This window comes from Phacochoerus africanus, chromosome 1 (genome assembly GCF_016906955.1).
Source record: "Phacochoerus africanus isolate WHEZ1 chromosome 1, ROS_Pafr_v1, whole genome shotgun sequence".
In the NCBI taxonomy this organism is placed as follows: Eukaryota; Metazoa; Chordata; class Mammalia; order Artiodactyla; family Suidae; genus Phacochoerus; species Phacochoerus africanus.
This window is the reverse complement of record NC_062544.1, coordinates 286795072-286818022: the sequence shown is the minus strand read 5'-3', so window position 1 is coordinate 286818022 and position 22951 is coordinate 286795072. Positions and strand designations below refer to the sequence as shown.

The 22951-nt window shown below is 54.4% G+C and overlaps 1 protein-coding gene across 1 annotated transcript in view; it reads right to left on the bottom strand.

Annotated features, from left to right (window-relative positions):
* The window catches only part of AGPAT3 (1-acylglycerol-3-phosphate O-acyltransferase 3), a 97334-nt gene extending 79856 nt beyond the window's left edge, over nt 1-17478 (bottom strand). Inside the window, exon 1 of the mRNA XM_047797560.1 lies at nt 17348-17478. The gene's annotated coding sequence lies outside the window, so the exon portion shown is untranslated. The remainder of the gene's footprint in view (nt 1-17347) is intronic.
* Between the last annotated feature and the right edge of the window lie 5473 nt (nt 17479-22951).

The following is a 22951-nucleotide window of genomic DNA, read 5'->3' as shown; positions in this document are numbered from 1 at the left end:
ACCCAAGTGTCCAGAGAGAGAGACAGAGAGAGAGAGAGTGATGAAAAAGAATGACATAATGCCCTTTGCAGCAACATGGATGGGCCCAGACATGATGATATCAAGTGCAGTCAGACAGACAAAGACTAAAATCCTATGATACCGTGTATATGTGGAAACTTAAAAAACGATACAAATGAATCCATACACAAAACAGAAACAGAATCACAGACAGAGAGAACAGACTTATGGTTTCCAAATGGGAAGGGGGGAGAGAGACATGAGGAGTTTGGGATTAATAGATACTCACCGCTCTATATAAAACAAACAATAATAAACAATAATTATAGTCAATATCTTGTAATAACCTATGATGGAAAATAACATGAGAAAAAAGTATATATATGTACATACATAACTGAATCACCTTGCTGTACACCTGAAACTAACAATATTGTCGGTTTCATAAAAAGGAAACAGGCGGAGTTGCCCTCGTGGTGCAAAAACGAATCCGACTGGGAACTATGAGGTTTTGGGTTCCATCCCCGGCCTCACTCAGTGGGTTAAGGATCCAGCGTTGCTGTGGCTGTGGTGTAGGCCGGCAGCTACAGCTCCGATTTGACGCCTAGCCTGGGAACCTCCATATCCCACAGATGGGATCCTAAAAGACAAAAGACCAAAAAAAAAAAAGGAAACAGACACAAATAATTTAATTATGGATCTTATTTAACCCAATATATCCAAAGTGTTATCATTTCTTTTCTTTTGTCTATTTTTTTTTTGGTTTTTGAGGGCCATACCCACAGCATATGGAGATTCCCAGGCCAGGGGTCTAATCGGAGCTGTAGCTGCTCGCCTACACCACAGCCACAGCAACGCGAGACCTTTAACCCACTGAGCGAGGCCGGGGACCAAACCCGCAACCTCCTGGTTCCTAGTTGGACTCATTTCTGCTGCACCACAACAGGAACTCCTAAAAGTGTTGTCATTTCAACATCTATTCAATATAAAAGACTGTTAGTGAGAGAGTTTTCTTTCCGCACACGAGGTCCGTGACCTCAGAGTGCATATTCCGAGCTGACGGCACATCTCACTCCAGACCGGCCACCTTCCAGGTGTGGCTCCGGGATCCGTGACCTCGTGGCTCATACCAGCTCAGGCCCAGACACAACACGCTCTGTTACTTCCCTCTCCTTCCCTTTTCTGTTTACATGCTAAGAATTTTAAACCCACACACCTACAGCCAACTCATCTATGACAAAGGAGGCAAGAACATACGATAGAGAAAAGACAGCCCCTTCAATAAGTGGTGCTGGGAAAACGACAGCCACATGGAAAAGAATGAAATTAGAACACTCCCTAACACCATACACAAAAATAAACTCAAAATAGATTAAAGACCTAGATATAAGACCAGACACTATAAAACTCTCAGAGGAAAACATAGGCCAAACACTCTCCTGACATAAACGACAGCAACATCTTCTCAGATCCACCTCTTAGAGTATTGACAATGAAAACAAAAATAAACAAATGGGACCTAATCAAACTTCAAAGTTTCTGCACAGCAAAGGAAACCCTCAACAAAACGAAAAGACAGCCCACAGAATGGGAGGAAACCTTTGCAAGTGAATCGACTGACAAGGGATTAATCTCCAACATTTATAAACACCTTCTGCAGCTCCATACCAAAAAAACAAACAACCCCATCAGAAAATGGGCAGAAGATCTAAACAGACAGTTCTCCAAAGAGGACATACGGGTGGCCAAAAAACACATGAGAAGATGTTCACCATCACCCGTTATCAGAGAGATGCACATCAGAACCACGATGAGGTCCCACCTTGCACCAGCCAGAACGGCCATCATCCACAAGTCTACAAACAGTAAGTGCTGGAGAGGGTGTGGAGAAAAAGGAGCCCCGTTACACTGTTGGTGGGATTGTCAATTGGTGCAACCACTGTGGAAAGCAGTATGGAGATGCCTCAGAAAACAAAATAGAACTGCCATTGGATCCAGCAACCCCACTCCTGGGCATCTGCCCAGAGAAAACCACGACTCGCAAACACACATGTACTCCAATGTTCACTGCAGCACTATTTACAAGAGCTGAGACATGGAAACAACCTAAATGTCCATCGACAGAGGAGTGGATCCAGAAGAGGTGGTCCATAGACACAAGGGAATATTCCTCAGTCATTAAAAGGAATGAAATACCGGCATTTGCAGCAACATGGATGGACCTAGAAACCATCATGCGAAGTGAAGTCAGCCAGACAATGAGACACCAACATCCAATGCTTTCACTGACATGTGGAATCTGAAAAAAGGACAGACGGAACGTCTTTGCAGAACAGATGCTGACTCACAGGCATTGAACAACTTGTGGTCTCCGGAGGAGACAGGTGGGGGGTGGGGGATGCGCTGGGCTGTGGAATGGAAATCCTGTGAAATCAGACTGCGATGATCATTCTACAACTACAGAGGTGAGAAATTCATTTGAGTAATAAAAAAATAAATAAAAATTTAAAAAGTTATTGCTTTATATATATTTAAAAAAAGAATGTTAGCAATTTTTAGTTCCACCAACTCTTGCCTTCCAATCTACCCATAACGGAAAATTCCTCCATTGGATGGAAGGCACGAGGGGTTCAAACTGCACATGCTTCCATGTAGTAAAGTATTTCCTCACTTGAAAAAAAGAAGCTGACATGTTCCTGGAAATACAGCATAATCACAAGTTACAAAGTAAAAATCACGACAAAATTACCAAATATTTCCAATTTTCTTTTTCTTCTATATAATTTGGAAGGAGAAGAAACTGATCGCTAAGTTTCTAAGTGTATTAAGGAAATAAATACACCTTAGATGACAGAGCACAAACACCTAGTAACTCGCTTCCTTTTTGTTTTCTTTTCTTCCTGAAGAAAGTTCTTTTTGCTTTTTAGGGCTGCACCTGCAGCATATGGAAGTTCCCAGACCAGGGGTTGAAGTGGAGCTGCAGCTGCAGGCCTACACCACAGCCACAGCGCAATGGGGGATCTGAGCCACCTCTGTGCCTTACACCACAGCCTACGGCAACATGGGATCCTCAACCCACTGAGCAGGGCCAGGGATACTCGTCAGGTTTATTCCCACTGAGCCACAACGGGAACTCCAAAAGTTCTTATTTCTAAGAAGCCTCCTTCTTATTTCTTTTCCTCCCTCCCCTTCTCTGTCCCTCTCGCTCCCTCTCTGTCTCTCTCCCAGTCTCCCCACCACCCGGTCTGGAAGGATTAAGTCTATAATCAAACCATAGCCTGTAACACCTCTCTCTTGCTGTGCGTGGTTCACATACTGCCACCTGCCACATGCATCAGAATCGATGCTATAAAGCTCATCTGAAATGTCCAGGCGACCACAGCCCGCTCCCTCCTGGTCATCGCAGGGGGTCGGCTGCCTCTCTCTACCTGTGTGTTTCTTTCAGTTTGTGGGGGATGTTTACAAGTGCAGATAAAAAGAATAACTGGCAAAAATCACCGTTTTAAATACAAACTGTCCTACCATAAATGTGATTGCATATTTTGAAATTTTCAAAAATCCATGGGTGTGTATGCCTCTCTTTCTCTCTCTCACACACCCACACACACAAAGAGAGCAGCACACACGCACATATACACACACATACAGCAACACACACACAGACACACACGGCAATAAACGAAACTGCTGAGAAGAGGAAAGCATCCACGCCTGCGGCAGACCCGCAGCCTCCAGGAGAAGGAAGCGCCTCTTGGATGCGCTGAGCCACCCAGTGACTGGGCCTGAGGGCGGGAGAGGCAGCGCTGGCCCAGCGAGGCAGCGCTAACCACGAGGCCGGACAGGCATGCGTTTGGGCACCGGCGGCTGGACGGGGGCCTCTCCTGTGCTCCAGAGGCACGTCACACAGCAAGACGTGGCCCCAGGCCTCTGCCACGTGCTCCTGCAGAAACTGCGAGCGACTCGGACACAAGCCACCGCCCTCCAGTCTGACCCCGAGGGGAGCAGGGGAAGCGCCTCAGGAGGGCACGCCAGGCCCCTGCCAGCTGCCCAAGGCCGCAGAGGCTGGCTGGGGACGAGCCCGGGCAGAGCCCAGCGATGTCCGTCCCGGGGGCGGCCCGTGTCTGGAGTCACTTGTCCACATGCCGTCGTCCCCAAGCCACCCCGCTGGGACTCAGCCCTCACGCCCACGTGGCCCTGCCACCCCAACATGCATGTGGTGCCTCGTGTGTGACACGGCTTTACAGGAGAACTTCCCAAGTGATACGTTCTAATCCTCACGAGCCCTGGGACCGTGACAGGGAGACAGGGCCACCACCGAGAGGTGGGACGTCACCGGCCAGGGGCCACCCTCACCCGGGCCCTCGGCCTCGAGCCGTGGCCCACTCCACACCTCCCGCAGAAGGAGGATGGTCACCTGCCGTCTATCTGCACCACGGACCGTAGCAACCGCGGCGGCGTCATCATGCACCCGCCGCCTTCCCGGCGACATGCAGGGACACAGTGGCAGCGTGCTGCATTTCCCACCTGGAACACAAAATGGAAATGAACCCCGGCAGGCACCCCGCTCAGTGGTTTCTTGCAAATGCCACTGGTGTGAGCGGAAAAGGCCAGCTCTGCTCAGAGGCTGCCAGCCTCACGCGCCCAGAGGCCCCGGACGACCGCCCGTGGCCCTAGTCCTCGGGAGGCTGCACGGGGCCGAGCCGTGCTGGACGCCCCGGGCCGGCGACAGGGACACAGCAGCAGCCTCAGCTCCGAAGAGAGCAGCCGCGACATCAGGTCCACAAGATAGAGCCCGGCTCAGCCCCACCTGGCCCCACAGGATGGGGCTGGGGACAAAGGCTAGCAGTGCGCCGTGAACCCGGCCAAGTGCACGCAAAGACTATGCACAAGACAGCCCTGTGCACATGTGTGTGTGTGTGCGTGTGCGCATGTGTGTGTGTGTGTGTGTGTGTGTGTGTGTGCAGGTGCCTCCTAACACAGCCTCAGGAGGGGACGGGCCTCCCCGCTGGCAAGATGACAGCCAAGCTGAGGAAGCGACAGCACTTGCCAGGCACAGGGCCAAGGGCAACGTGACGCAGTGGAGGACCCAAGGCCCGTGTGGGACATCGAGCACGAGGAGGAGGAGGAGGTGGCAGCCATGAGGTGTCCCCATGGGGGCCTGGAGCGGGGAGTGGCCAGAACGGTACTGGGCTGAGCTGGAGGCACAGGGACCATGGGGGCACTGGACTAGCCTATGTGCAGCCTGTCTGGCGAGGGGTCAGAGAGGTTCCATGAGGGACAGCCCGGGGTTGGGGCGAGGGACACGGGGGAAGGGGGTCACCACAGCTCATGGCAACGTGGGATCCTTAACCCACTGAGCAAGGCCAGGGATCGAACCTGTAAACTCATGGTTCCTAATTGGATCCGTTCCCACTGCGCCGCAACGGGAACTCCAATAACAGATTTTTAAATGCGCAAGAACTGAACAACGACTCTGCTGCACACCAAAAGACATAAAATATGAGACGGCAGAACTGGGAAGGAAAGTTACAGCTTTAAATGCTTACGATAGAAATAAAGTGCGAAAATTAAGAAACTATGCTTAGAAAAACTTAAAAAGAAGTTAAGCTTTCTATTTTTAATTTTTATTTATTTTTTTTTCTGTCTTCTTGTGGCCGCACCCACAGCATATGGAGGTTCTCAGGCTGGGGGTTGAATCCGAGCTGCAGCTGTCGGCCTGCACCCCAGCCACAGCCACACAGGATCCAAGCCATGACTGTGGCCTACTCCACAGCTCACGGCAACCCTGGATCCTTAACCCACTGAGCGAGGCCAGGGATGGAACCCATGTCCTCATGGATACAGGTTGGGTTCATTACTGCTGAGCCATGACGGGAGCTCCAAAACAAAGAAATTCAGCTTTCAACTCAAAACCTGTCAAGACAATGCCAGGAAAAACCCAGGGCGTGCAGAAGAAACTGACGGCAACCGAAGGCGAAATTAATGTCCCGGGGACAAAGAGAAGGACGGACGAGGTCTTCCAGATGAAAAGGCAGCTCTTGGGAGCAGCAAGAAAACTGACAAACCTCCGGTGAGATGAATTTCTTAAAAAAGGCAAAAACAGGAGTTCCCGTCGTGGCGCAGTGGTTAACGAATCCGACTAGGAACCATGAGGTTGCGGGTTCGGTCCCTGCCCTTGCTCAGTGGGTTAAGGATCCGGCGTTGCCGTGAGCTGTGGTGTAGGTTGCAGACGCGGCTCGGATCCCAAGTTGCTGTGGCTCTGGCGTAGGCCGGTGGCTACAGCTCCGATTCGACCCCTAGCCTGGGAACCTCCATATGCCGCAAGAGCGGCCCAAAGAAATAGCAAAAAAAAGACAGAAAAAAAAAAGGCAAAACCAAGTTTCGGAAGGAAAGGGGGACCTTGGTACTAGAGAAGAGATTTGAGAAGTGAGCAGATATCTCAGCCTTGGTCAGTTCACCAAGAAACGGAGCCTGCTACCCACATGGATGCTGGGGTGGAGACGGGTCTACGACGACCACCCTGTGGTTCACGCCTTCGTGTGACCTGCACCCTTGAGGGTGGGCTGGACCCCGTGACTGACTTCCAACAAAAAGAGAAGGTGGCCTCCGAGATGAGGTTCACAGCACTGGGACTGCCTGCTGCCCCCTCCTTTCCTCTCTCTCTGACGACAAGTTTCCATCCGCTGGGGAGCCCTCAGAACGATACCTGGCCAGGACCTAAATCCTGACAACCCGTGAGTGAACTTGAAGAGGGAGCTGGCCCTGTCGAGCCTTCAGATAAAACCACAGCCCCAGGCAACACTTTGGTCACAGCTTGTGAGGGACATCAGGTCTGAGGACCCCGCTAAGCTGCTGGATTCCTGGACCACAAAACAGCGAGATGGCAAGCGTTGGGGTCCTTTGTTACACAGCAACAGGTGACTAACACAGATCACTCCCTAGAAAAGTAATACCAAATCCTATTCAACAAGGATTGGAAAAGCTGAACAGATCTGCCACCATTAAAGAAACTGGCCAGAACATACAAATCTGTCTACACAAATGCCAGGTCTAGACCAAGAAGGTACATGAGAAACACATAACCTCAATCTTCCATAAGTTCTTTTACACAACAGAAAAAGGCAAGATTGCCCACTCAGGTGACGCCCCGGGTATGAGCCACAGCAAATCTGGACAGGACAGAACCATAAAGGACAACCGTGACCCGCACACACTTCTGAATACAGGTGCGAAAAATCCTAAACAAAACGGTAACGGACCAAATGTGAATGCAATAAAAACACCATATAGCCGGGAGGGGATATTTCCAGAAAAGCAAGAAAATCACTCATGTACTTCACCAAAGTGACTGATACGAGGAGAAAATCTTACATAATTAGCTCAATACATGCAGAAAAAGTCTTTGATGAAACATCTTCAGGAAAATATTCATACAAATAAGAACTTTCTTAACCTGAAAGGGGGCATTTACAGAAAAATAAGCATGGAGTTCCCGTCATGGCTCAGTGGTTAACGAATGGGACTAGGAACCAGGAGGTTGTGGGTTCGATCCCTGGCCTTGCTCAGTGGGTTAAGGATCCAGCGTTGCCGTGAGCTGTGGTGTAGGTGGCAGACACAGCTCAGGTCCCCGGTTGCTGTGGCTCTGGCGTAGGCCGGTGGCTACAGCTCCGATTCGACCCCTAGTCTGGGAATCTCCATATGCTGTGGGAGCGGCCCAAGAAATGGCAAAAAAAAGAAAAAAAAGAAAAAGAAGCATTCTCTCTTAAAAAAAAAGGAAACTTCATCATTTGAAGTGGGTAACAGAACCCAAGGAGTTTTTTGGGTTTTTTGGTCTTGTATTTTTAGGGCTGCACCTGCAGCATATGAAGGTTCTCAGGCTCGGGGTCCTTTCAGAGCTGTAGCCACCAGTCAACACCAGAGCCACAGCAACTCCGGATCTGAGCCACATCTGCAAACTACATCACAGCTCACGGCAACGCTGGATCCTTAACCCACTGAGCGAGGCATGGATCCTAGTCGGGTTCATTGACCACTGAGCCATGAAGGGAACTCCTCCAGGAGCAATTCTAACACGTCGTAACCCCTCCGTGCTGCCCCAGCCTGCCCATCATGAAAAGTAACCGCAAGTTTTTGAGTCTCCTCCCAGGGTCATCACCCAAAACAAGAAGTTTAAAGGGGTGTTCTTACCCCCCCCCCCCATTCCACACGCCCTGCTCTAAACCCTCCCTCTCCCTCCAGCGTGCCCTGCAGGGACAGGGCTCGCTCCATCCCTAACAAGAGCGTGTCCCGGCCCACGGGCATCTCCTGGTTTATCCAACCAGCCCCCTGGCTGCTGCCAGCGCTGCAATGCACACCTGTAAAGGGGCACCTGGAGCAGAAGTCTCAGGAGTGCGGCTGCGAGACCAAAGGGCAGGCACCCTGGTGGCCGTGTGGCCGTGAAGCGCCCCTTGGCCGCCGCCCCCCAGCAGTGCCTCCTCCTGGGACGGTGCCTCCAGCTGAGCACGGACGCCCCCGGCCCCCTCCACTCCTATTGCCAACCGCACACAGGGGCTCCCCTGCGCACCCAAACACACTCCCTGCCATGTGGGGCTGTCCACTGGGGCTCTCGCCGCGCAGCCTGGCAACAAGCCCTTCCTCTCCCTGCCCCTCTCCCATCCCTCCGCTCTCACGTCACGGCACCCCTTGGGCAGCGCTTGTCACCTCCCAGAGACACCTGCTGGTGTTGAGCCCTGTCTGCTCATCAGGCGCGTCCCTCAGAAGGGCTCCTGCAGGCACATCCCCTGAGTTCCACGCGCCCCTGAAGGTCAGCCCGGGACCACGGTCTGGGGCCGCATCTTCTTTCCTGAGTCCCTCGCGTGCGTAATAGGACACCGGTCATTGTCTGGAGCAGTCGCGGCCGCCTGCTCTTCCCTCCCGGGTGATGAGCGCCTCCCGCACCGGCAGCGCTTCTGGGAGATGCGCTCTCTCTGCCCCCTGCTGGGCCGGCCTTCCCGGAGGGGGGCCCTCGGCACCAGCCAGCTCCCCTTGAGTCCTGCTTCCCAGAGAGGCGTCCGCCTCAATCCCCATGTCGCTGCCTTGCTCTGCTATCCTGATGGCACAGCTGCGGGATTTGGTGGCCTGTCTTCTGTATCATTCTCGGTAACTCTTTCTTCAAAGCCCTTGAGCATAACGCAGAAAAGTGCACACATTTTAAGCCCACGGCTTAAACTTCCACCAACCAAACACACCTGGATCAAGAAAGAAAATGGTCCCGGGCCCCACAAGCCCTGCCTGCTCCCCGCCAACACCAGCACCCACCCCCTGCGGAAAGCCACCCCCGGTGAAGCATCTGCGTTGGGGCGTTACATAAATGGAGCCTACGGGTGTACCCCTCACCCTGGGCCTCACTCACCCCCTGTCTGTGTTGTAGCTACTTCCCACCCTGTGAGTTATTTCTGCATTTTATTTGGAGACGGGCACCGCGGCACTTCCAGGGCTTGTCTGTATTAAGCGGCGCCCAGACGGGCTGTGCCCGACGTGAGGTCCCCTTTGCAGACGCGGCCCTTTGGTCTCCAACGTCCAGTGGTTCATACTCAAACCAGCGCCCTGTTTGCTCACATCCGGACCCACACTTGGCCCAGGCCATCTGTTCACGTTCTGGGCCACCCTGGTGGCCCCCGACCCTGGCGGTCAACCCCAGGCCAGCAACTCCCTGCGCTTTTATTTTTATTTATCTTTGCAGCTCCCTGGTGACCAGTGAAGGTGAGTCTCTAGTCGCTTCGTCTCTTTGTTTCCTTTCTGTTGATGTGCTTCCTTTGCTCCCAAGGGGGCAACAGGAAGATTCGGGACCAAGCGGTCTCCATGGTTGTTCCATCCCTAAACAGGAAAACTGAGCGGCAGCTCCTGAAAATCAGGGCTAAGACAAGAACGCCCTAGGGCCCCTCCACTCAACACGGGCCTCAGGCCCCAGTCCAGGCGGTGAACCGGGAAGGTCAGACACTGAAGGAATAAGGAGGAAACGAAGCCGTTACCATTCCCGGAAAATCCCCAAATCTACCACAAAGAAAATTATAATAGAAATTGGCAAGAGGACTGTATATAAAATCAATATCCAAAATCGACTGCAGTTCAGAGTCCTCCGGTGGGCTGCTGGTTAAAGGACTCGGCGTTGTCACTGCTGTGGTGCAGACTTGATCCCCGGCCCAGGAAGTTCCGCAAGCAGCGGGTGTGGCCAAAAAAACCAAAAACGAAAACCCCAGATCAACTGCATTTCGGCTCAACACCAACAGGAGTGAGGTGATGTTTAAAATGAAACATACGTTTTAAAAACACTCCTTGTGAAAGCAGTACAAATAACAAGGACCCCTGGGAGTGAATTTCAACGCAGCGTGTCGGCGGGGGTGTGCAGCGTCCGTCCGGGAGCTGCCTTAGTGGAGACGTGCCATGTTTACAGCAGGAGACGTCACACCACAAAGATGAAAACCCCCAGCTGAACCGCAGAACTGGTGCCCGCGCAGTCTAAACCCCGTAGAAGTGGTTCACGAAACTCGAGAAGCTGATTTTAACTCGTGCACAAAAAAGCCAAGAGCAAGAACAGCCAGGGGCTCTGGAGACCCCAGGCGGAGGCGGAGGTGGGGGCGGGGGGGGGGGGTAGATGCACACAGATATAGCCACCACGGGACAGAAGACCGAACGGCGGGCACTGGACACATGGCCATGGTACCCACAGTCCGCAGGGACGGAGACGGAGAGGCTGGGGGCTGGGGAAGGACAACTGTTCGCCATGAGGGCAGGGCTCCCCACTTGCCACCACCCAGAGTCTGCTCCAGGCACTGAGGGCTTCCGTGGGGAAAGCAGACGCGACAGCGTCTCCCGGGAAACACAGGAGAATTCCGGACCCCGGGGCTGGAAGGGCTTTTTAGCAACACTCAGAAGGTACCATCCTTCAAAGGAAGGTCGCGAAGCTCTACCGTCCACGAAGAATTCCTAGGCATCAAAATAAAGTCAAAATCAAGAGGCGGCCAGGAAAACGCATCGGATCCGAACGACGTCAGAGGATTACTGTCCTGGGCACCTAACGAAATACATCTCATGGCACGAACCAGCTGCGAGGGGTATGCAAGAAAACGCTCCCCCCCCCCCAGCAGGAAAAGGATGCAAGTATTCGCAGAGGAGGGAACACGCTGCCAACAAACACGGGGAGAGGCTCAACGCCCCCGGCAGGAGAGGCGAACGGGGCCACGACCACAGTGACAGTCTGCCTGCAAAACCGAGGGCCACACCCCAGGCGGGAGAGTGTGTCCCCGCCACACCGCAGGGCCCGGGCAACAGCCCGGCATCACGGTGCAGCTTTTAACCTGCCTGTACCTCCCGGCCAGGGGTCCCGCTCGGAGCTGGAGGGCTCCGTGACTCCGCGTGTGACCAGCGGCGTGGACACAACATCCCGCCCAAACAGCAGGATGGAGGCCGCCTTCCGGGCCACGCGCTCTGTCATCGGGGGTCCTGCAGGCTTCACCTTCACGCGGATCTTGGGGGGCCGCCCACACGCACTTGGAGACGCCCGAATTCCTTTGCTCCCCCACTGACACTTCTGCGGGGACCAGCTTTTTTTTCTCCTTTCCCATCATCTCAGAACCCCCTCCTGTTTGCGGCAGCCGTGCTCGGGATGAGAAAGACAGTTCTTTTGGTTTTTCATCTGAACGTCAAGTCCTGAGTCTCTGCTACATGTCGTTTTGCTTCTCTTGCACGCATGTCCAACGTGCTCGTTTTGTCCTCATTTAATTGGCTCGCTTACTTTATTTTGAAAATTAAACAAATATTTTAGATCAGAGGTTGTAAAAATAGTGATCCACAGGCTAAATTCAGGCAGGGACATTTTTCATTTGCCTGCAGTTTGTTAAAAATAAGTAATTACATATAAAGACCTAGATTTCTGGCTTGTCTCAGCAGAACAAAGATCCAGCGATGCTGGTCTGATACCGACCTGGCAAGGTCAGCTAGGGGGTCCGTGGCTGGGGGTCAGAGGCTGGGGGCTGGACAAGCCACACCTGAGAGGCGTTCAGGGACCCCTCGTGATCACACGGCCACTGCTGCCTGGCGCCGGTCGGATCTGCGGTGACAACTTTCACCTATAAGTCTGTTTGCCCAAAGAGAACCATTTATACTCAATAACTCATGAAAATTTAAAGAAGAGGTGTGCCATGTACACAGCAGGACGACACCCTGCTAGCTGGGAGCTGGCACCGGACTGCAGGCCACCACTGCACTGTCTAACAAACGTCCTAGGACTTGTCACGGCAGCGCCTTGATTTAGGAAACCGCCAGCAGCTGCGTGGCGCTCGCCTGCATGTGCTGTGACCTCGGGCACCCTCGGCCAGCCTCTGCTTCTCTTCATGGCTGGACACTCAATGTGTGTACCTGCTCTGTAGTGGGCACAGCAGGGAGCCGAAACAACAGCTCCAGGGCACCAGCCAGGCCGCAGGGCTTCTCCTAAAACAAAACCGACACGCCTCCAGGGCTGAGGGGAGGATTCAGGGTTTGGGATCGCTGTCCTTTGTGGATTCCAAGTCACCAAACTTTGTGAGTGTCTCCATCAGGACACTCAGACTCCCTCGAGAGAGAGCCTGCCGGGGCAGGAGGTGCGCCTGATGGACCCCCGGGCGCTCGGCCTGAGGACCTCAGGCTGAGACTTCCTCCGTGCTGCGTCTGAGGCCTGAGCCCCCTGCCCCAGTCCTCCGGCCTCCCTGCCCCTCGCACAGGGCTCAGACCCCCTCTCGCTGCCCCCTCGAGGGTCAGCCTCCACAGCGTCCCTCGCAACAAGCCTCCCGCACTTCCCACCTGGGCGTCCTCTTCCCGAGAAACCCAAACGTCAAGTCTTCATTGAACAATTCAAAGAGTTCCCGAGTGGCTCAGTGGGATAAGGACCCCACGTGGTCACTGCTGCGGCTCAGGTCGCTGCTGTGGCATGAGTTCAATTCCTAGCCTGGAACTTCCACTTGCACATGCTGTGGATGTGGCCAACCCCCCCCCCCAAAAAAAAAAAAAAAACACCTAATTTGACTTGTTCTAGTTTGGCAAAAATTGCTGCTGGCGAGCCGCATTTGCAAGGTATACTCATTGATTAATACCCCTCTGACGTAAAGCTGAGTGTCTTCCTAAACCTGGTGCGTGTGCTCCTTCAATCGCCCCGTCAGACGGGGACGACGGTCTAGTTAGAAATCAGTGTATGACAACGTAACCCAGCCATCAGCTCCTTCTTTACGTTACGAGTCAGTAGAAAGCTCTTCACTCCACCAAGTGTAAAATGAAAGGCTAAGCACAGATGAATCTGCACAAACTGAATTTCTTCTCTTCCCCAGGCGGCATCATTTCGAGCCTATATCGGTTTCTGTCTTGGTAGACGGGGACTTCCGACCCCCAGGCCACTGAGTCTTGCGTCTACAAGTGAAAAGCTTTTTGAATGAACACGTCCGTGAAGCCCGTCACTTCGTTTCTGCTTTTAAAAATTTAGGCTTCCCCTCTGCCCCCACCCCCAAAAGAGCTTTTTATGGAGCTCCCTGCTGGCGCAGCAGTGAGGGATCCAGCGTCGTCACTGCTGAGGTTCTGGCCACTGCTGCGGCGCCGGTTTGATCCCTGGCCCCGGAACTTCCACATGCCAAAAAAAAAAAAAAGTAGATTTCCATGGAGTGTGTTTTCTGAGCATCAGGCTGCTTTGGAGTCCATCAGACCCTGCTGGACGGAGTGGCCACGAGTAAGCGTTCCCATCCAGTTTCCCCATCCGTGTAACGGGGCCATACCCCTCTCCTTCCCGGGTGGTTTGGTGCATTAAACAACATAATGAGCACGCGAAACGCCTCACAGAGGCGCAGTAACTGCTCCCTCCTCCCAAAACAAAACGCAAAGCAGGGACACAATCAATGTCAGCACAGCCTTCCAAAGTGCTCTGGTCAGCAAACCGTGGGATGGAGAGAAAAGGGGCCCCAGGGGAATTCACCTCCCCCCCACCCCCAGGCCCCTGGGTGTGCAAGCCCTGGGGCTCGCGTGCACGCGCGCACGCGCGCACACACACACACACACACACACCCGAAGACGCTCCCTCACTGCCCATCACCAGGGAACTCAGTACGGGCCTCTTTCCTACCACTTCACTCCCCGCCCGCTTTCAGAAAGGAATGGAGCCCGAGCCACATCAATGATGCATATGGCCTCCTGGGCCGCCTGGGGACAGGCCTCTGCCGCTGGCAGGGGCTCCCGCCGCGAGCGCCCAGCTTCAGTTTTCAGTCCTGGGTGAGGCAAAGCCCTCCTGCCTGGAGGGAGAATTCTGTCCCCTCCTGTCCTGAAGGACCCGTTGCTTTCAATCTGCCAACACGAACATCTAAGAGGGACCCTATCTGTGACCTTCTGGCTGCACTTGGGAAAAGACACAGCCGATTAAAGCTCAGCGTCCAGGGCCAGAGGCTCCAGCTCTGCAGTGGGAATTCGGGCCAACTCCCCACTCCCCGGGCAACCACTCCTCCACCTCCAAAGAGAAACACGCACGCTGCCCCAGGATTACCCGTATTTTAGCTTCTTGCCCTTTGCTTGACAAAGATCAGCAGAACACGGCGAATTCCTCTAAACAACTAAATGAGAGACGGTGTGGGGATGAACCAGGAATGTGTCTAAAATGCAGCACTTTGAAATGTGTAATTTAGGATTCGTTCTAAGACTATTCTAAAGTGGTCTTAGCAACAACAGAGTCAGTCCAACTCGTTGCATTTCACAGCGCGAAACAGCTCATGGAAACCCTCGAGCATTCCTTGGTTAACCAAAAGCAAAACCCGTGAAATTACCAAGCCATGGTTTTACAAAGTTCAGTCCAACGAGACGGGAACATCCGTTGCTCAATGAGGAGGGCAAGGAACTACAGCTCTCACGTCATACGGTAGGAATCATTCAAAAGGAACAAGCAAATGAAGCCAACTGCATCCAGGGCTTTGCTCTATAAATACCAATCACAATTAGGAGCCGTAAATATTAGAGTTTTAACGAGGCCCAAGAGAGGGAAGGGAAAGATGGAAGCAGAGCCACTGCTCCTGCCACAGGTGGAGTCTGACGGAGACAGAGGCTCACTGAGCACCGCGAGGGGCCGGGGCCCGATCTGCACAAAGCCCCCCTCTGGTGTCCCACCAGAGGGCAGGCGGAAAGCCTGTGCACGCTGTGCGTCTGGAGGTCAAATGCGACTGGACAAGTTAACCACCCCCAGCCCCGGAAAGACCAGCAAATCTGCCTCTTCAAAACAATTCGTTTTCATTTTCCCCGTTTAGAAGGATTTCAACGTCCCCCCACCTCTGATTGGCCAGAGAGGAAAGTGTTCCGACAGACCTTGGGCAGACGGCTGGGTCTGGCAAGACGGGAGCCCACGGATCCCTTCGCTTGACTCCTGGCCGAGCGGGTCTGCCGCCTCGCCTTCAGGAGGTACCCAAACCTCGCTGTTTACTCAGTCAGTCTTCGCCAAGGCGGAAGCCCAAGCAGAGATGCCCCGTGCAGGCGTGAACCCTGTCTTTAAGGACCCACCGCTGAATAACACGGGCAGCACGAGGAAGGATGGACGGAGCCGACCGCTGTGGTGGATACGCGCTTTCTGACTTCCAAAATAAACAACTACCTTCGGTTTGCTTGCCAGCCCTGGCAGAGGCATGCGGAACATGGGCAGGCCGGGCCAGGTCGGCAGCCCTCCTAGGAGGCGGCATCTGGAATCCATGCCCTGGCCATTCAGTCTTCCTCTCCCCTCCTCAAACCCAGCTCCCACACATTCTCCAGGCTCCTGCTCCGCTTTGGACCCCTCCGCAGAGATGCCTGAGCAGGGTCCCACGGGGGCCGGGGACAGAGTGCTCCCGCCAACACAGCCAGCCAGCCTGCCTACCCGAGAAGTCTGGTTCAAAACATTAAGGCGGCAGCCCCCTCCAAGGCCAAGAAGAGGCCCTGTGCTTCTGAAGGCCAATCCCATGTAGCTTCTTTTTTTAAACAATGTAGTCAAGAAAATTCACTCAGAGTGACTGAGAAAGGGATACAGAAGCCAGTTGTAACACGCTAACTCTGAAACTTGTGAGAGAGGAAGAGAAGGCATTATGGGGGGGGGGGCAGTAAGGAAAGAATCCAATCAGAGAATGTTCGGAAGCTCACTGAGACCCCTTAAGGTGCTTCTAAGTGGAGAAGATGCTGATGAGCAACCCCCAAATGAGTAAAACCAGCCCCGCAGAGCTGTAATTTAAAGTATGCAAAGGGCTTCCAGCTTGGTCGCCCAGTGCACAGCCCTCGCCAGGCCCACACGCCACTCTGGGTTCGGGCTCGCTAAGGGATTTCCACTCTTGACATGGGCGGCACTTCTCGTTTCAGTCTTTCTCAAGGCCAGTGGCCCTCATCATTTTCCTTGTCATAAGATCATATTTCTTCCAGGAACCTGACTCTTCTAGCATTCTCTTGGAGGAGATTTTACAGTGTGCTTTAAAAAAAAAAAAACCAAAAAGAAAGGAAAAGGTCTAGGAAGCCATTTATAAAAGCATTTTCCCTGTTTCACTGAACTTTTCTCAAAGTTGGAAGGAAGGAAGGAGAAAGACAAAAGAAGAGGAAAGAAAGAGAGGAAGGAAGGAAAGAAGGAAGGAAGGAAGAGACAGAGAGAGAAGGGAGGAGAGGAAGGAGGGAAAGGCCAGCGCAGTTTTCGCGGTAGCTTAGCTGCTCTTCACCCTCCTTTCCTGAGGCTCCGGATCCCTGGCGGCGGCGGGTCCTTTGGGTGGCCCTGGGGCTGGAGGTGCTTCTCCTCCCAAATGGCTCTCAGATGACTGACCAACCCCATCACCTGACTGCATCCATGGAAATTCACCGTCGGCCTCTGGCCCAAACGCCAAAGTCAAATGGGAACCAGCACACACCGCTTCCTCGCCGCCCACCTGCCGCCCTCCCTCCGGGCTGAGCAAAAAGTGAAACTAACCAGTGGCCGCGGCACTCAGGGTCGCGGGCGCCGGCAGAGCCCGGGTCTCCGGCGGCCCCACATCAGGCGGGGGCGCTTCGCGTCCGCGGGGAGCAGAGGGGCGCGAGCAAGTCCGCGAGGAGGGGGGGGCGCGCCCTCGCCCAGCCCGGCACCCACCCCAGCCGCGCGCGCGCCCGCGCCTGGGCCTGGCCGGACAAGGCCCCGGGGAGGCCGGGACGAACCCCGGGCCCCGGACCCCGGCTCCCGCCTCCCGCAGGCCCCGCGCCCGGCCGAGCGCCGCCGGCCCCCGGAGGACCGGGCGGGGGCGGCGGACGGCCCGGGGCGGCGGGGGTGGGCGCCCGACCTCGGGCAGCGGCGGGCCGGGGAGGGGGGCCGATCTCCGGGGGCCGCGCCGCTCACCTGCAGCCGCCGCCACCTGCTCGTCACGCGCGTGGCCCCGGCGTCGCCTGCGGGCCGCTCCGGCCGCTGCGCTCCGGCCCTGGGCGCGCCCGGCCCTGCGTCGGGCCTCAGCGAGTGCGGCGCCCGCCGCCCCCGGCCCCCATCCCGCCCCGCCCGGCCCGCCGCCCTCCGCCCTCGGCCGCGCCGCCCCGCCACTTCCTGTGCGCGGCGATCCCACAGTTCCGCCGGCGCGCGGGGCGGCGGGGACACGCGGGGGGACACGCGGCGGGGGGGGTGGAGGGAGGACACGCGGGGGGGGGGGCAGAGGGCCACGCCGGGGGGCATGCAGGGGACGTGGGACATGCGCGGGGGGGACACGTAGGGGAGATGCGCCGGGAGACGTGGGGTACCGGGAACTGCAGTGAGGGAATACGGGACGGGCGGGGGCGGGGGGGGTGGAAATACGAGGTGGGACGAGTCAAGGGGACAGGGAGGTACAGGGGGACAGCAGTGGGGAACACAGGACATGGAGGACCGGAGACACGGGGAGGGGGACACTGAGGTGGGTGGCCTGGCGGGGCGCCAGCAGCAGGGAAGGGACTGGCCCGGGTCCAGTAACGGACACGGCTGGAGGACCCGGCGGGCTCGGGGCTGCGGGGCACGTGGGGTGAAGGTCCTGGGAGGTCGCCGCAGGGCTGGACGGCGGATACAGGGAGGGGGTCGGTCGGGTCGCAGACGGGGGACCTAGGGGCAAGGGGACTGCTTGGGGGGGTGGGGCACACGGGGTCAGGGGGACAGCACCACCGGCAGTTCCACCGCCTGGATCGCCCCCATCTCCACCGGGCCTCGCTGCGGGCCCTGGCGCTGTTGCTAGGCAGGAGATGCCCCCCAGTCGACGGTTCCGGCCGGGTCATGAGGGGGAGGGGGGCGGCGAAGGGGGCGGTCCTGGGGGCGACTGTCCCTCTAGCATATGTTTCAAATCCAAGCAGAGCCCCTTGGACTTATTTATAGTTGGCACCCAGCTGACAACGTGGTATTGGTATGTGACCCTGGAGGAATATTCCTCAAAAGGGGGAAGGGGGTGCCATGACCTGGTCTCTTAGTTCCACCGCTCGCCTCTGGTCACTGGCAGCTGTCACCTCCTGGAAGAAGAGAGTAGTCAAGTGTGCTGTACAGGCACCTGGCAGAAGGGAGGGGCCAGGCAGAACTGTCCCTCCGCTGAGCTGTACACAGTGGCCAGCTCCATTCCGTGCCTCCACGGGTCCTGCCACCTGCTCAGGTCCTCAGGTCCAGGCTGGGTCTGGGAGCTCCCAAGGCTTCATCTGAAAGCTATTTACAGTACCAGGTACAGTTGCTGTCTAACCTGCCTTATTTTAGGCCTCTTCAAATTATTTCAGGAAACACCCAGACTCAAATAAAATAAATATACCTGCACCTGTTCCACTCACAATTCCCTTATCCTTGAACAAGAAGGTATGGTTTGCAATGTTCATGTAAATTTAATGTTTGTAAAACCTCGGCCCCTGCCCTGCTACGTCAGTCATGTATCCTACAGAAGATTCCCATAGCCACCAGCAGATGTGTCTACAGGACGTTCTGAAACAGCACATATTTACCAAAACCCTGAAACAGCCAACAGACATTTTGTTAAATGAACTCTAGAATATTCGTTTAGTAATTTTTTTTTGGCCACACCTATGGCCTGCAGAAGTTCCCCGGCCAGGGAGTGAACCTGTGCCACAGCGGTGACAACACTGGATCCTTAACTCCCTACCCCACCAGGGAACTCCAATAATATTTTTCCTTTAAAACATTCAACATTCTAATGTAATTTTATGCATGCAGATATCACATAATCTCTCAGAATTGCTAAAATCAAAAATAAAGAGAAGATGGGGTTCCTGTCATGGCTCAGCGAAAACGAATCTGACGAGTATCCATGAGGACGCAGGTTCAATCCTGGCCTTGCTCGGTGGGTTAAGGAATCAGCATTGCCCTGAGCTGTGTGTAGGTCACAGATGCGGCTCAGATCTGGTGTGGGTGTGGGTGGTGGTAGGCCGGCAGCTACAGCTCTGATTGGACCCCTAGCCTGGGAGCCTCCATATGCTGTGAGTGCGGCCCTAAAAAAGCAAAAAAAAGAGGGGGGGTGGGGAGAGGGGATGCAAAGCAATGGGTGTATAATGATCTTGTATTAAAAAGCAATATATGCACGTACACATCTACAAGTTTCTGGAAGGATAAACATGAGACTTACTGGCTGGGCAGAGGTTAGGGAACATGTTATTATGTTAAAGTTTAAATGTATCACATACACACGTTTCCCCGTTTCTTTTTAAACACTGATAAAGTGCCCTCATCATTTAGACACCGGATGGCCCCTTAATCATCACTTTGGGCTTTTCCATCAGCTCGAAACACAGTATTTGTCTCAACAGCACAAAGGGTCGGCAATAATCTAATCTATATTCAGTTTGATTCTGTGATCATTCAGACCAGAGCTGAGCAGAAATTTGCCTCTGGAAAAGCTCAGCTCGAGCCATGAACAGAGTAAACATATGAAGGGAACTTGGAGGTCGGCCAAGCAGCCCTTCGCTGCTGCCTGGGCGCGGTGCCGGCCCGTGTGCAGATTGAGTTGTGGTCATTGCTAAGCTTTACTGAGCTATGATTTCAGCTACTTCTCAAAACAAGGCCACGTGGTAGGGACGATTGGACATCTCATTTCCCATTTGAAACCGAGTCCCAGCAAAGCTCCTTATCTTTCCCACCAGTTTACCCGTGGCGGCAGAACCAGCAGCCTGGCCACGGGGCTGGAGCATCTCGTGACCACAGGAAGGATGGCGTCCTGCGTGGGTGTGATTTCTGCCGCAATTGCGCACAAGGAAAGTAGGCACCTGCTCATTATCCGCTCTCGTTCGCATAATGACCTTGCGCATATCCCACTCCACCCATAAGTCGCCAGAGCCCGAGAGGGGATCCCAAGATCAAATGGCAGGCAGCCGCTCTCACCCCTGAGCCCGGAGGGGTCTTCTCCGGCCTGAGACCTCGCACTGGGAATTTCCTGTCAAGCCCGGCTCAGGTGCCTGGAGCAAAGGTGAGGGGTCCAGGCGGGCCGGGGGGGACAGCTGGTGGACAGCTCCTGGAGCAGCTGGACCTGGACATCGGTCATTGCCAGTGCTGGGGGACTGAGAGCCCAGACTTGAGCCTGCCTGTGACCTCGGACAAGACCTTGCCAGTTCGAGTCTTAGCTTCCTTTTCTGTCAAGGGAGATCACCGCTGGGACCCCATGGTCCCACAGAGAGCCACAGGCCCTGGGGCTAATTCCTGCATTTCTAAGCATCGAAGGTAAAACTTTGTATTTACCCAAGATGCAAAAATGTACCAACACTGAAGACAATAGCTTTGCTGGAAATATGTTAATTCCAGTATATTAACAGTAATCTCGGATGGGAAGATGTCGATTTTTGATTAATATATAGTAGGAAGAGGATGATACATGCAATATTTTCAAGAGACAAATTATTTTAATTAAGTATGTGTGCACGTATTTTTTTTTTATTTATTTTTTTGTCCTTTTGCCTTTTCTTGGGCCGCTCCTGTGGGATATGGAGGTTCCCAGGCTAGGGGTCTAATCGGAGCTGTAGCCACCGGCCTACGCCAGAGCCACAGCAACGCGGGATCCAAGCCACATGTGCAACCTACACCACAGCTCACAGCAACGCTGGATCCTTAACCCACTGAGCGAGGCCAGGGATCGAACCCGCAACCTATGGTTCCTAGTCGGATTCGTTAACCACCGCGCCACGATGGAACGCCTGTGCGCATGTATTTTAAATACAGGCTTCTACAAGGGCAAACGCTGCAAAAGGATTTTTCGCAGCAGAGCGACTCCTAGAAGCCCCAGGACACACGAAGACCCTTCCTGGAGTTCAGCCTAGACGTGCAGGCTCACAGGCGCGTTGCCCTCCATCAGACATCGAGCGTCACTGTCGACCGCCACACAGAGGGGGCTCCCGCGAGGAGCCTGGCCTGACCAGCCTGCAGGTTGAATTCAAGGTCACAAGAGCGGTGAAGCCAGTGCCCAGCCCTGGACAGACCCAGACCTTGGGCAATCGTCCAGCGCATGGGGAAGCCGTGCATGCGGGGCTGAAGTGCTGGGTTCGAATCCGGCTGCACCTCGTACTAGCCATGAGAGTGGGTGCCCCTCTCAGCTGTGTGTGGGTGACAGCGGCTGCCGTGTGTGGTTGTCCTGGCATAGGGACTGGGGCACCTGTGACCTGTGCACCGCCTGCTGAGCTCTTAGCTGTGGACGGCTCCAGCATCCTTGTAGTCAGGGCAGAGTCGGGCACACGCAGGCGGGCAGCTGGGCCCGAGGGCAGGCCGAGGGACAGAGGCAGGGGGCAGGGGGGGCACATCGGAGAGCGGGAGGGGTGCAGGGCATGCCTGCCCACGGCCGGACGCCCTCTGGGACTGTCCGCTCCAGGACGCAGTCCCGGTGGTGCGGGGCTGCCCCCCTTTATCCCTCACAGGCGTTCCGATGCCCCCAAGCCGTCTGCACTGTGACCCCACTCAGTGTATTCTGCCTGGAGGCCCTTTGCCTCCCTCACCTGGCTTAGAAATGCTGCCTGACGGGCACCCCCGGGCTCTGCGCTCCAGCTCGCAGACTAACGGAAGGAATTTCCACGCGTTGGGTTTGAGGAAGCCATCCCGGCTACTCCATGACGGGGCCCGTACTTGACATGAACTAGAACAATCTGTTTTGCGCCTTTCAGACGTGCGTGACGCCTGCTTTACTTATCAAAGAAAACGATGCCTCGTCCAGAAGAGTCCCGAGTGTTTACTTTGAAGATGAGGGTGAAGGCTAGTCCTCCTTCACAGGTGAGTTCCCCCCTCCGAGATGCCCAGGCTGTGCCACTGACGCGCAGTGTGTGCTGATCTATCTCTTGAAACCCTGAAGGGCTAAACCTCTTGTCGTGTTTCATGTTTGTTCTTGGTTCTGCCAAGACCTGTATAAAACCACTGAAAACCAGCCTTTCTTCCCTGGTGGAGACTCTGCACTCCCGGGCTGGAGTCCTCAATTGGGCTTGAATCAAACTCTCTTGTAGAAGTTCCCTGGCGGCCTAGCGGTTAAGGATCTGGCATTGCCACTGCTATGGCACGGGTTTGATCTCTGGCCCAGAACTTCGGCATGCTGTAGGCATGGCCAGAATAAAGAAAGAAACAAATACTGTTTTTAAAACCCTCTTCTATTCTTATTATTTAGATTATTTTATAGCTATCCTTTATCTGTATTATTTATTTTATTAAAGTTTAGCTGATTTGTGATACTGTGTTAGTTTCAGGGGTACAGCAAAGTGATTCAGATATGAGTATGTGTGTATGTGTGTATTCTTTTCCAGATTCTTTTCCGTTATAGGTTATTAGGAGATGTTGCATATAGTTCCCTGAGCTAAACAGTAAGGCGTTTTGTGTGTCTATTTTCCATACAGCCGTTTGTATCTGCTGATCCCAAACTCCTAATGTATCCCTCCTGCAAACTTTCCCCTTTGGTAACCGGAATTTTGTTTTCCATGTCTGTGAGTCTGTTTCCGTTTTGTAAAAATGTTCATTTGTACTGTTTTTATTTTT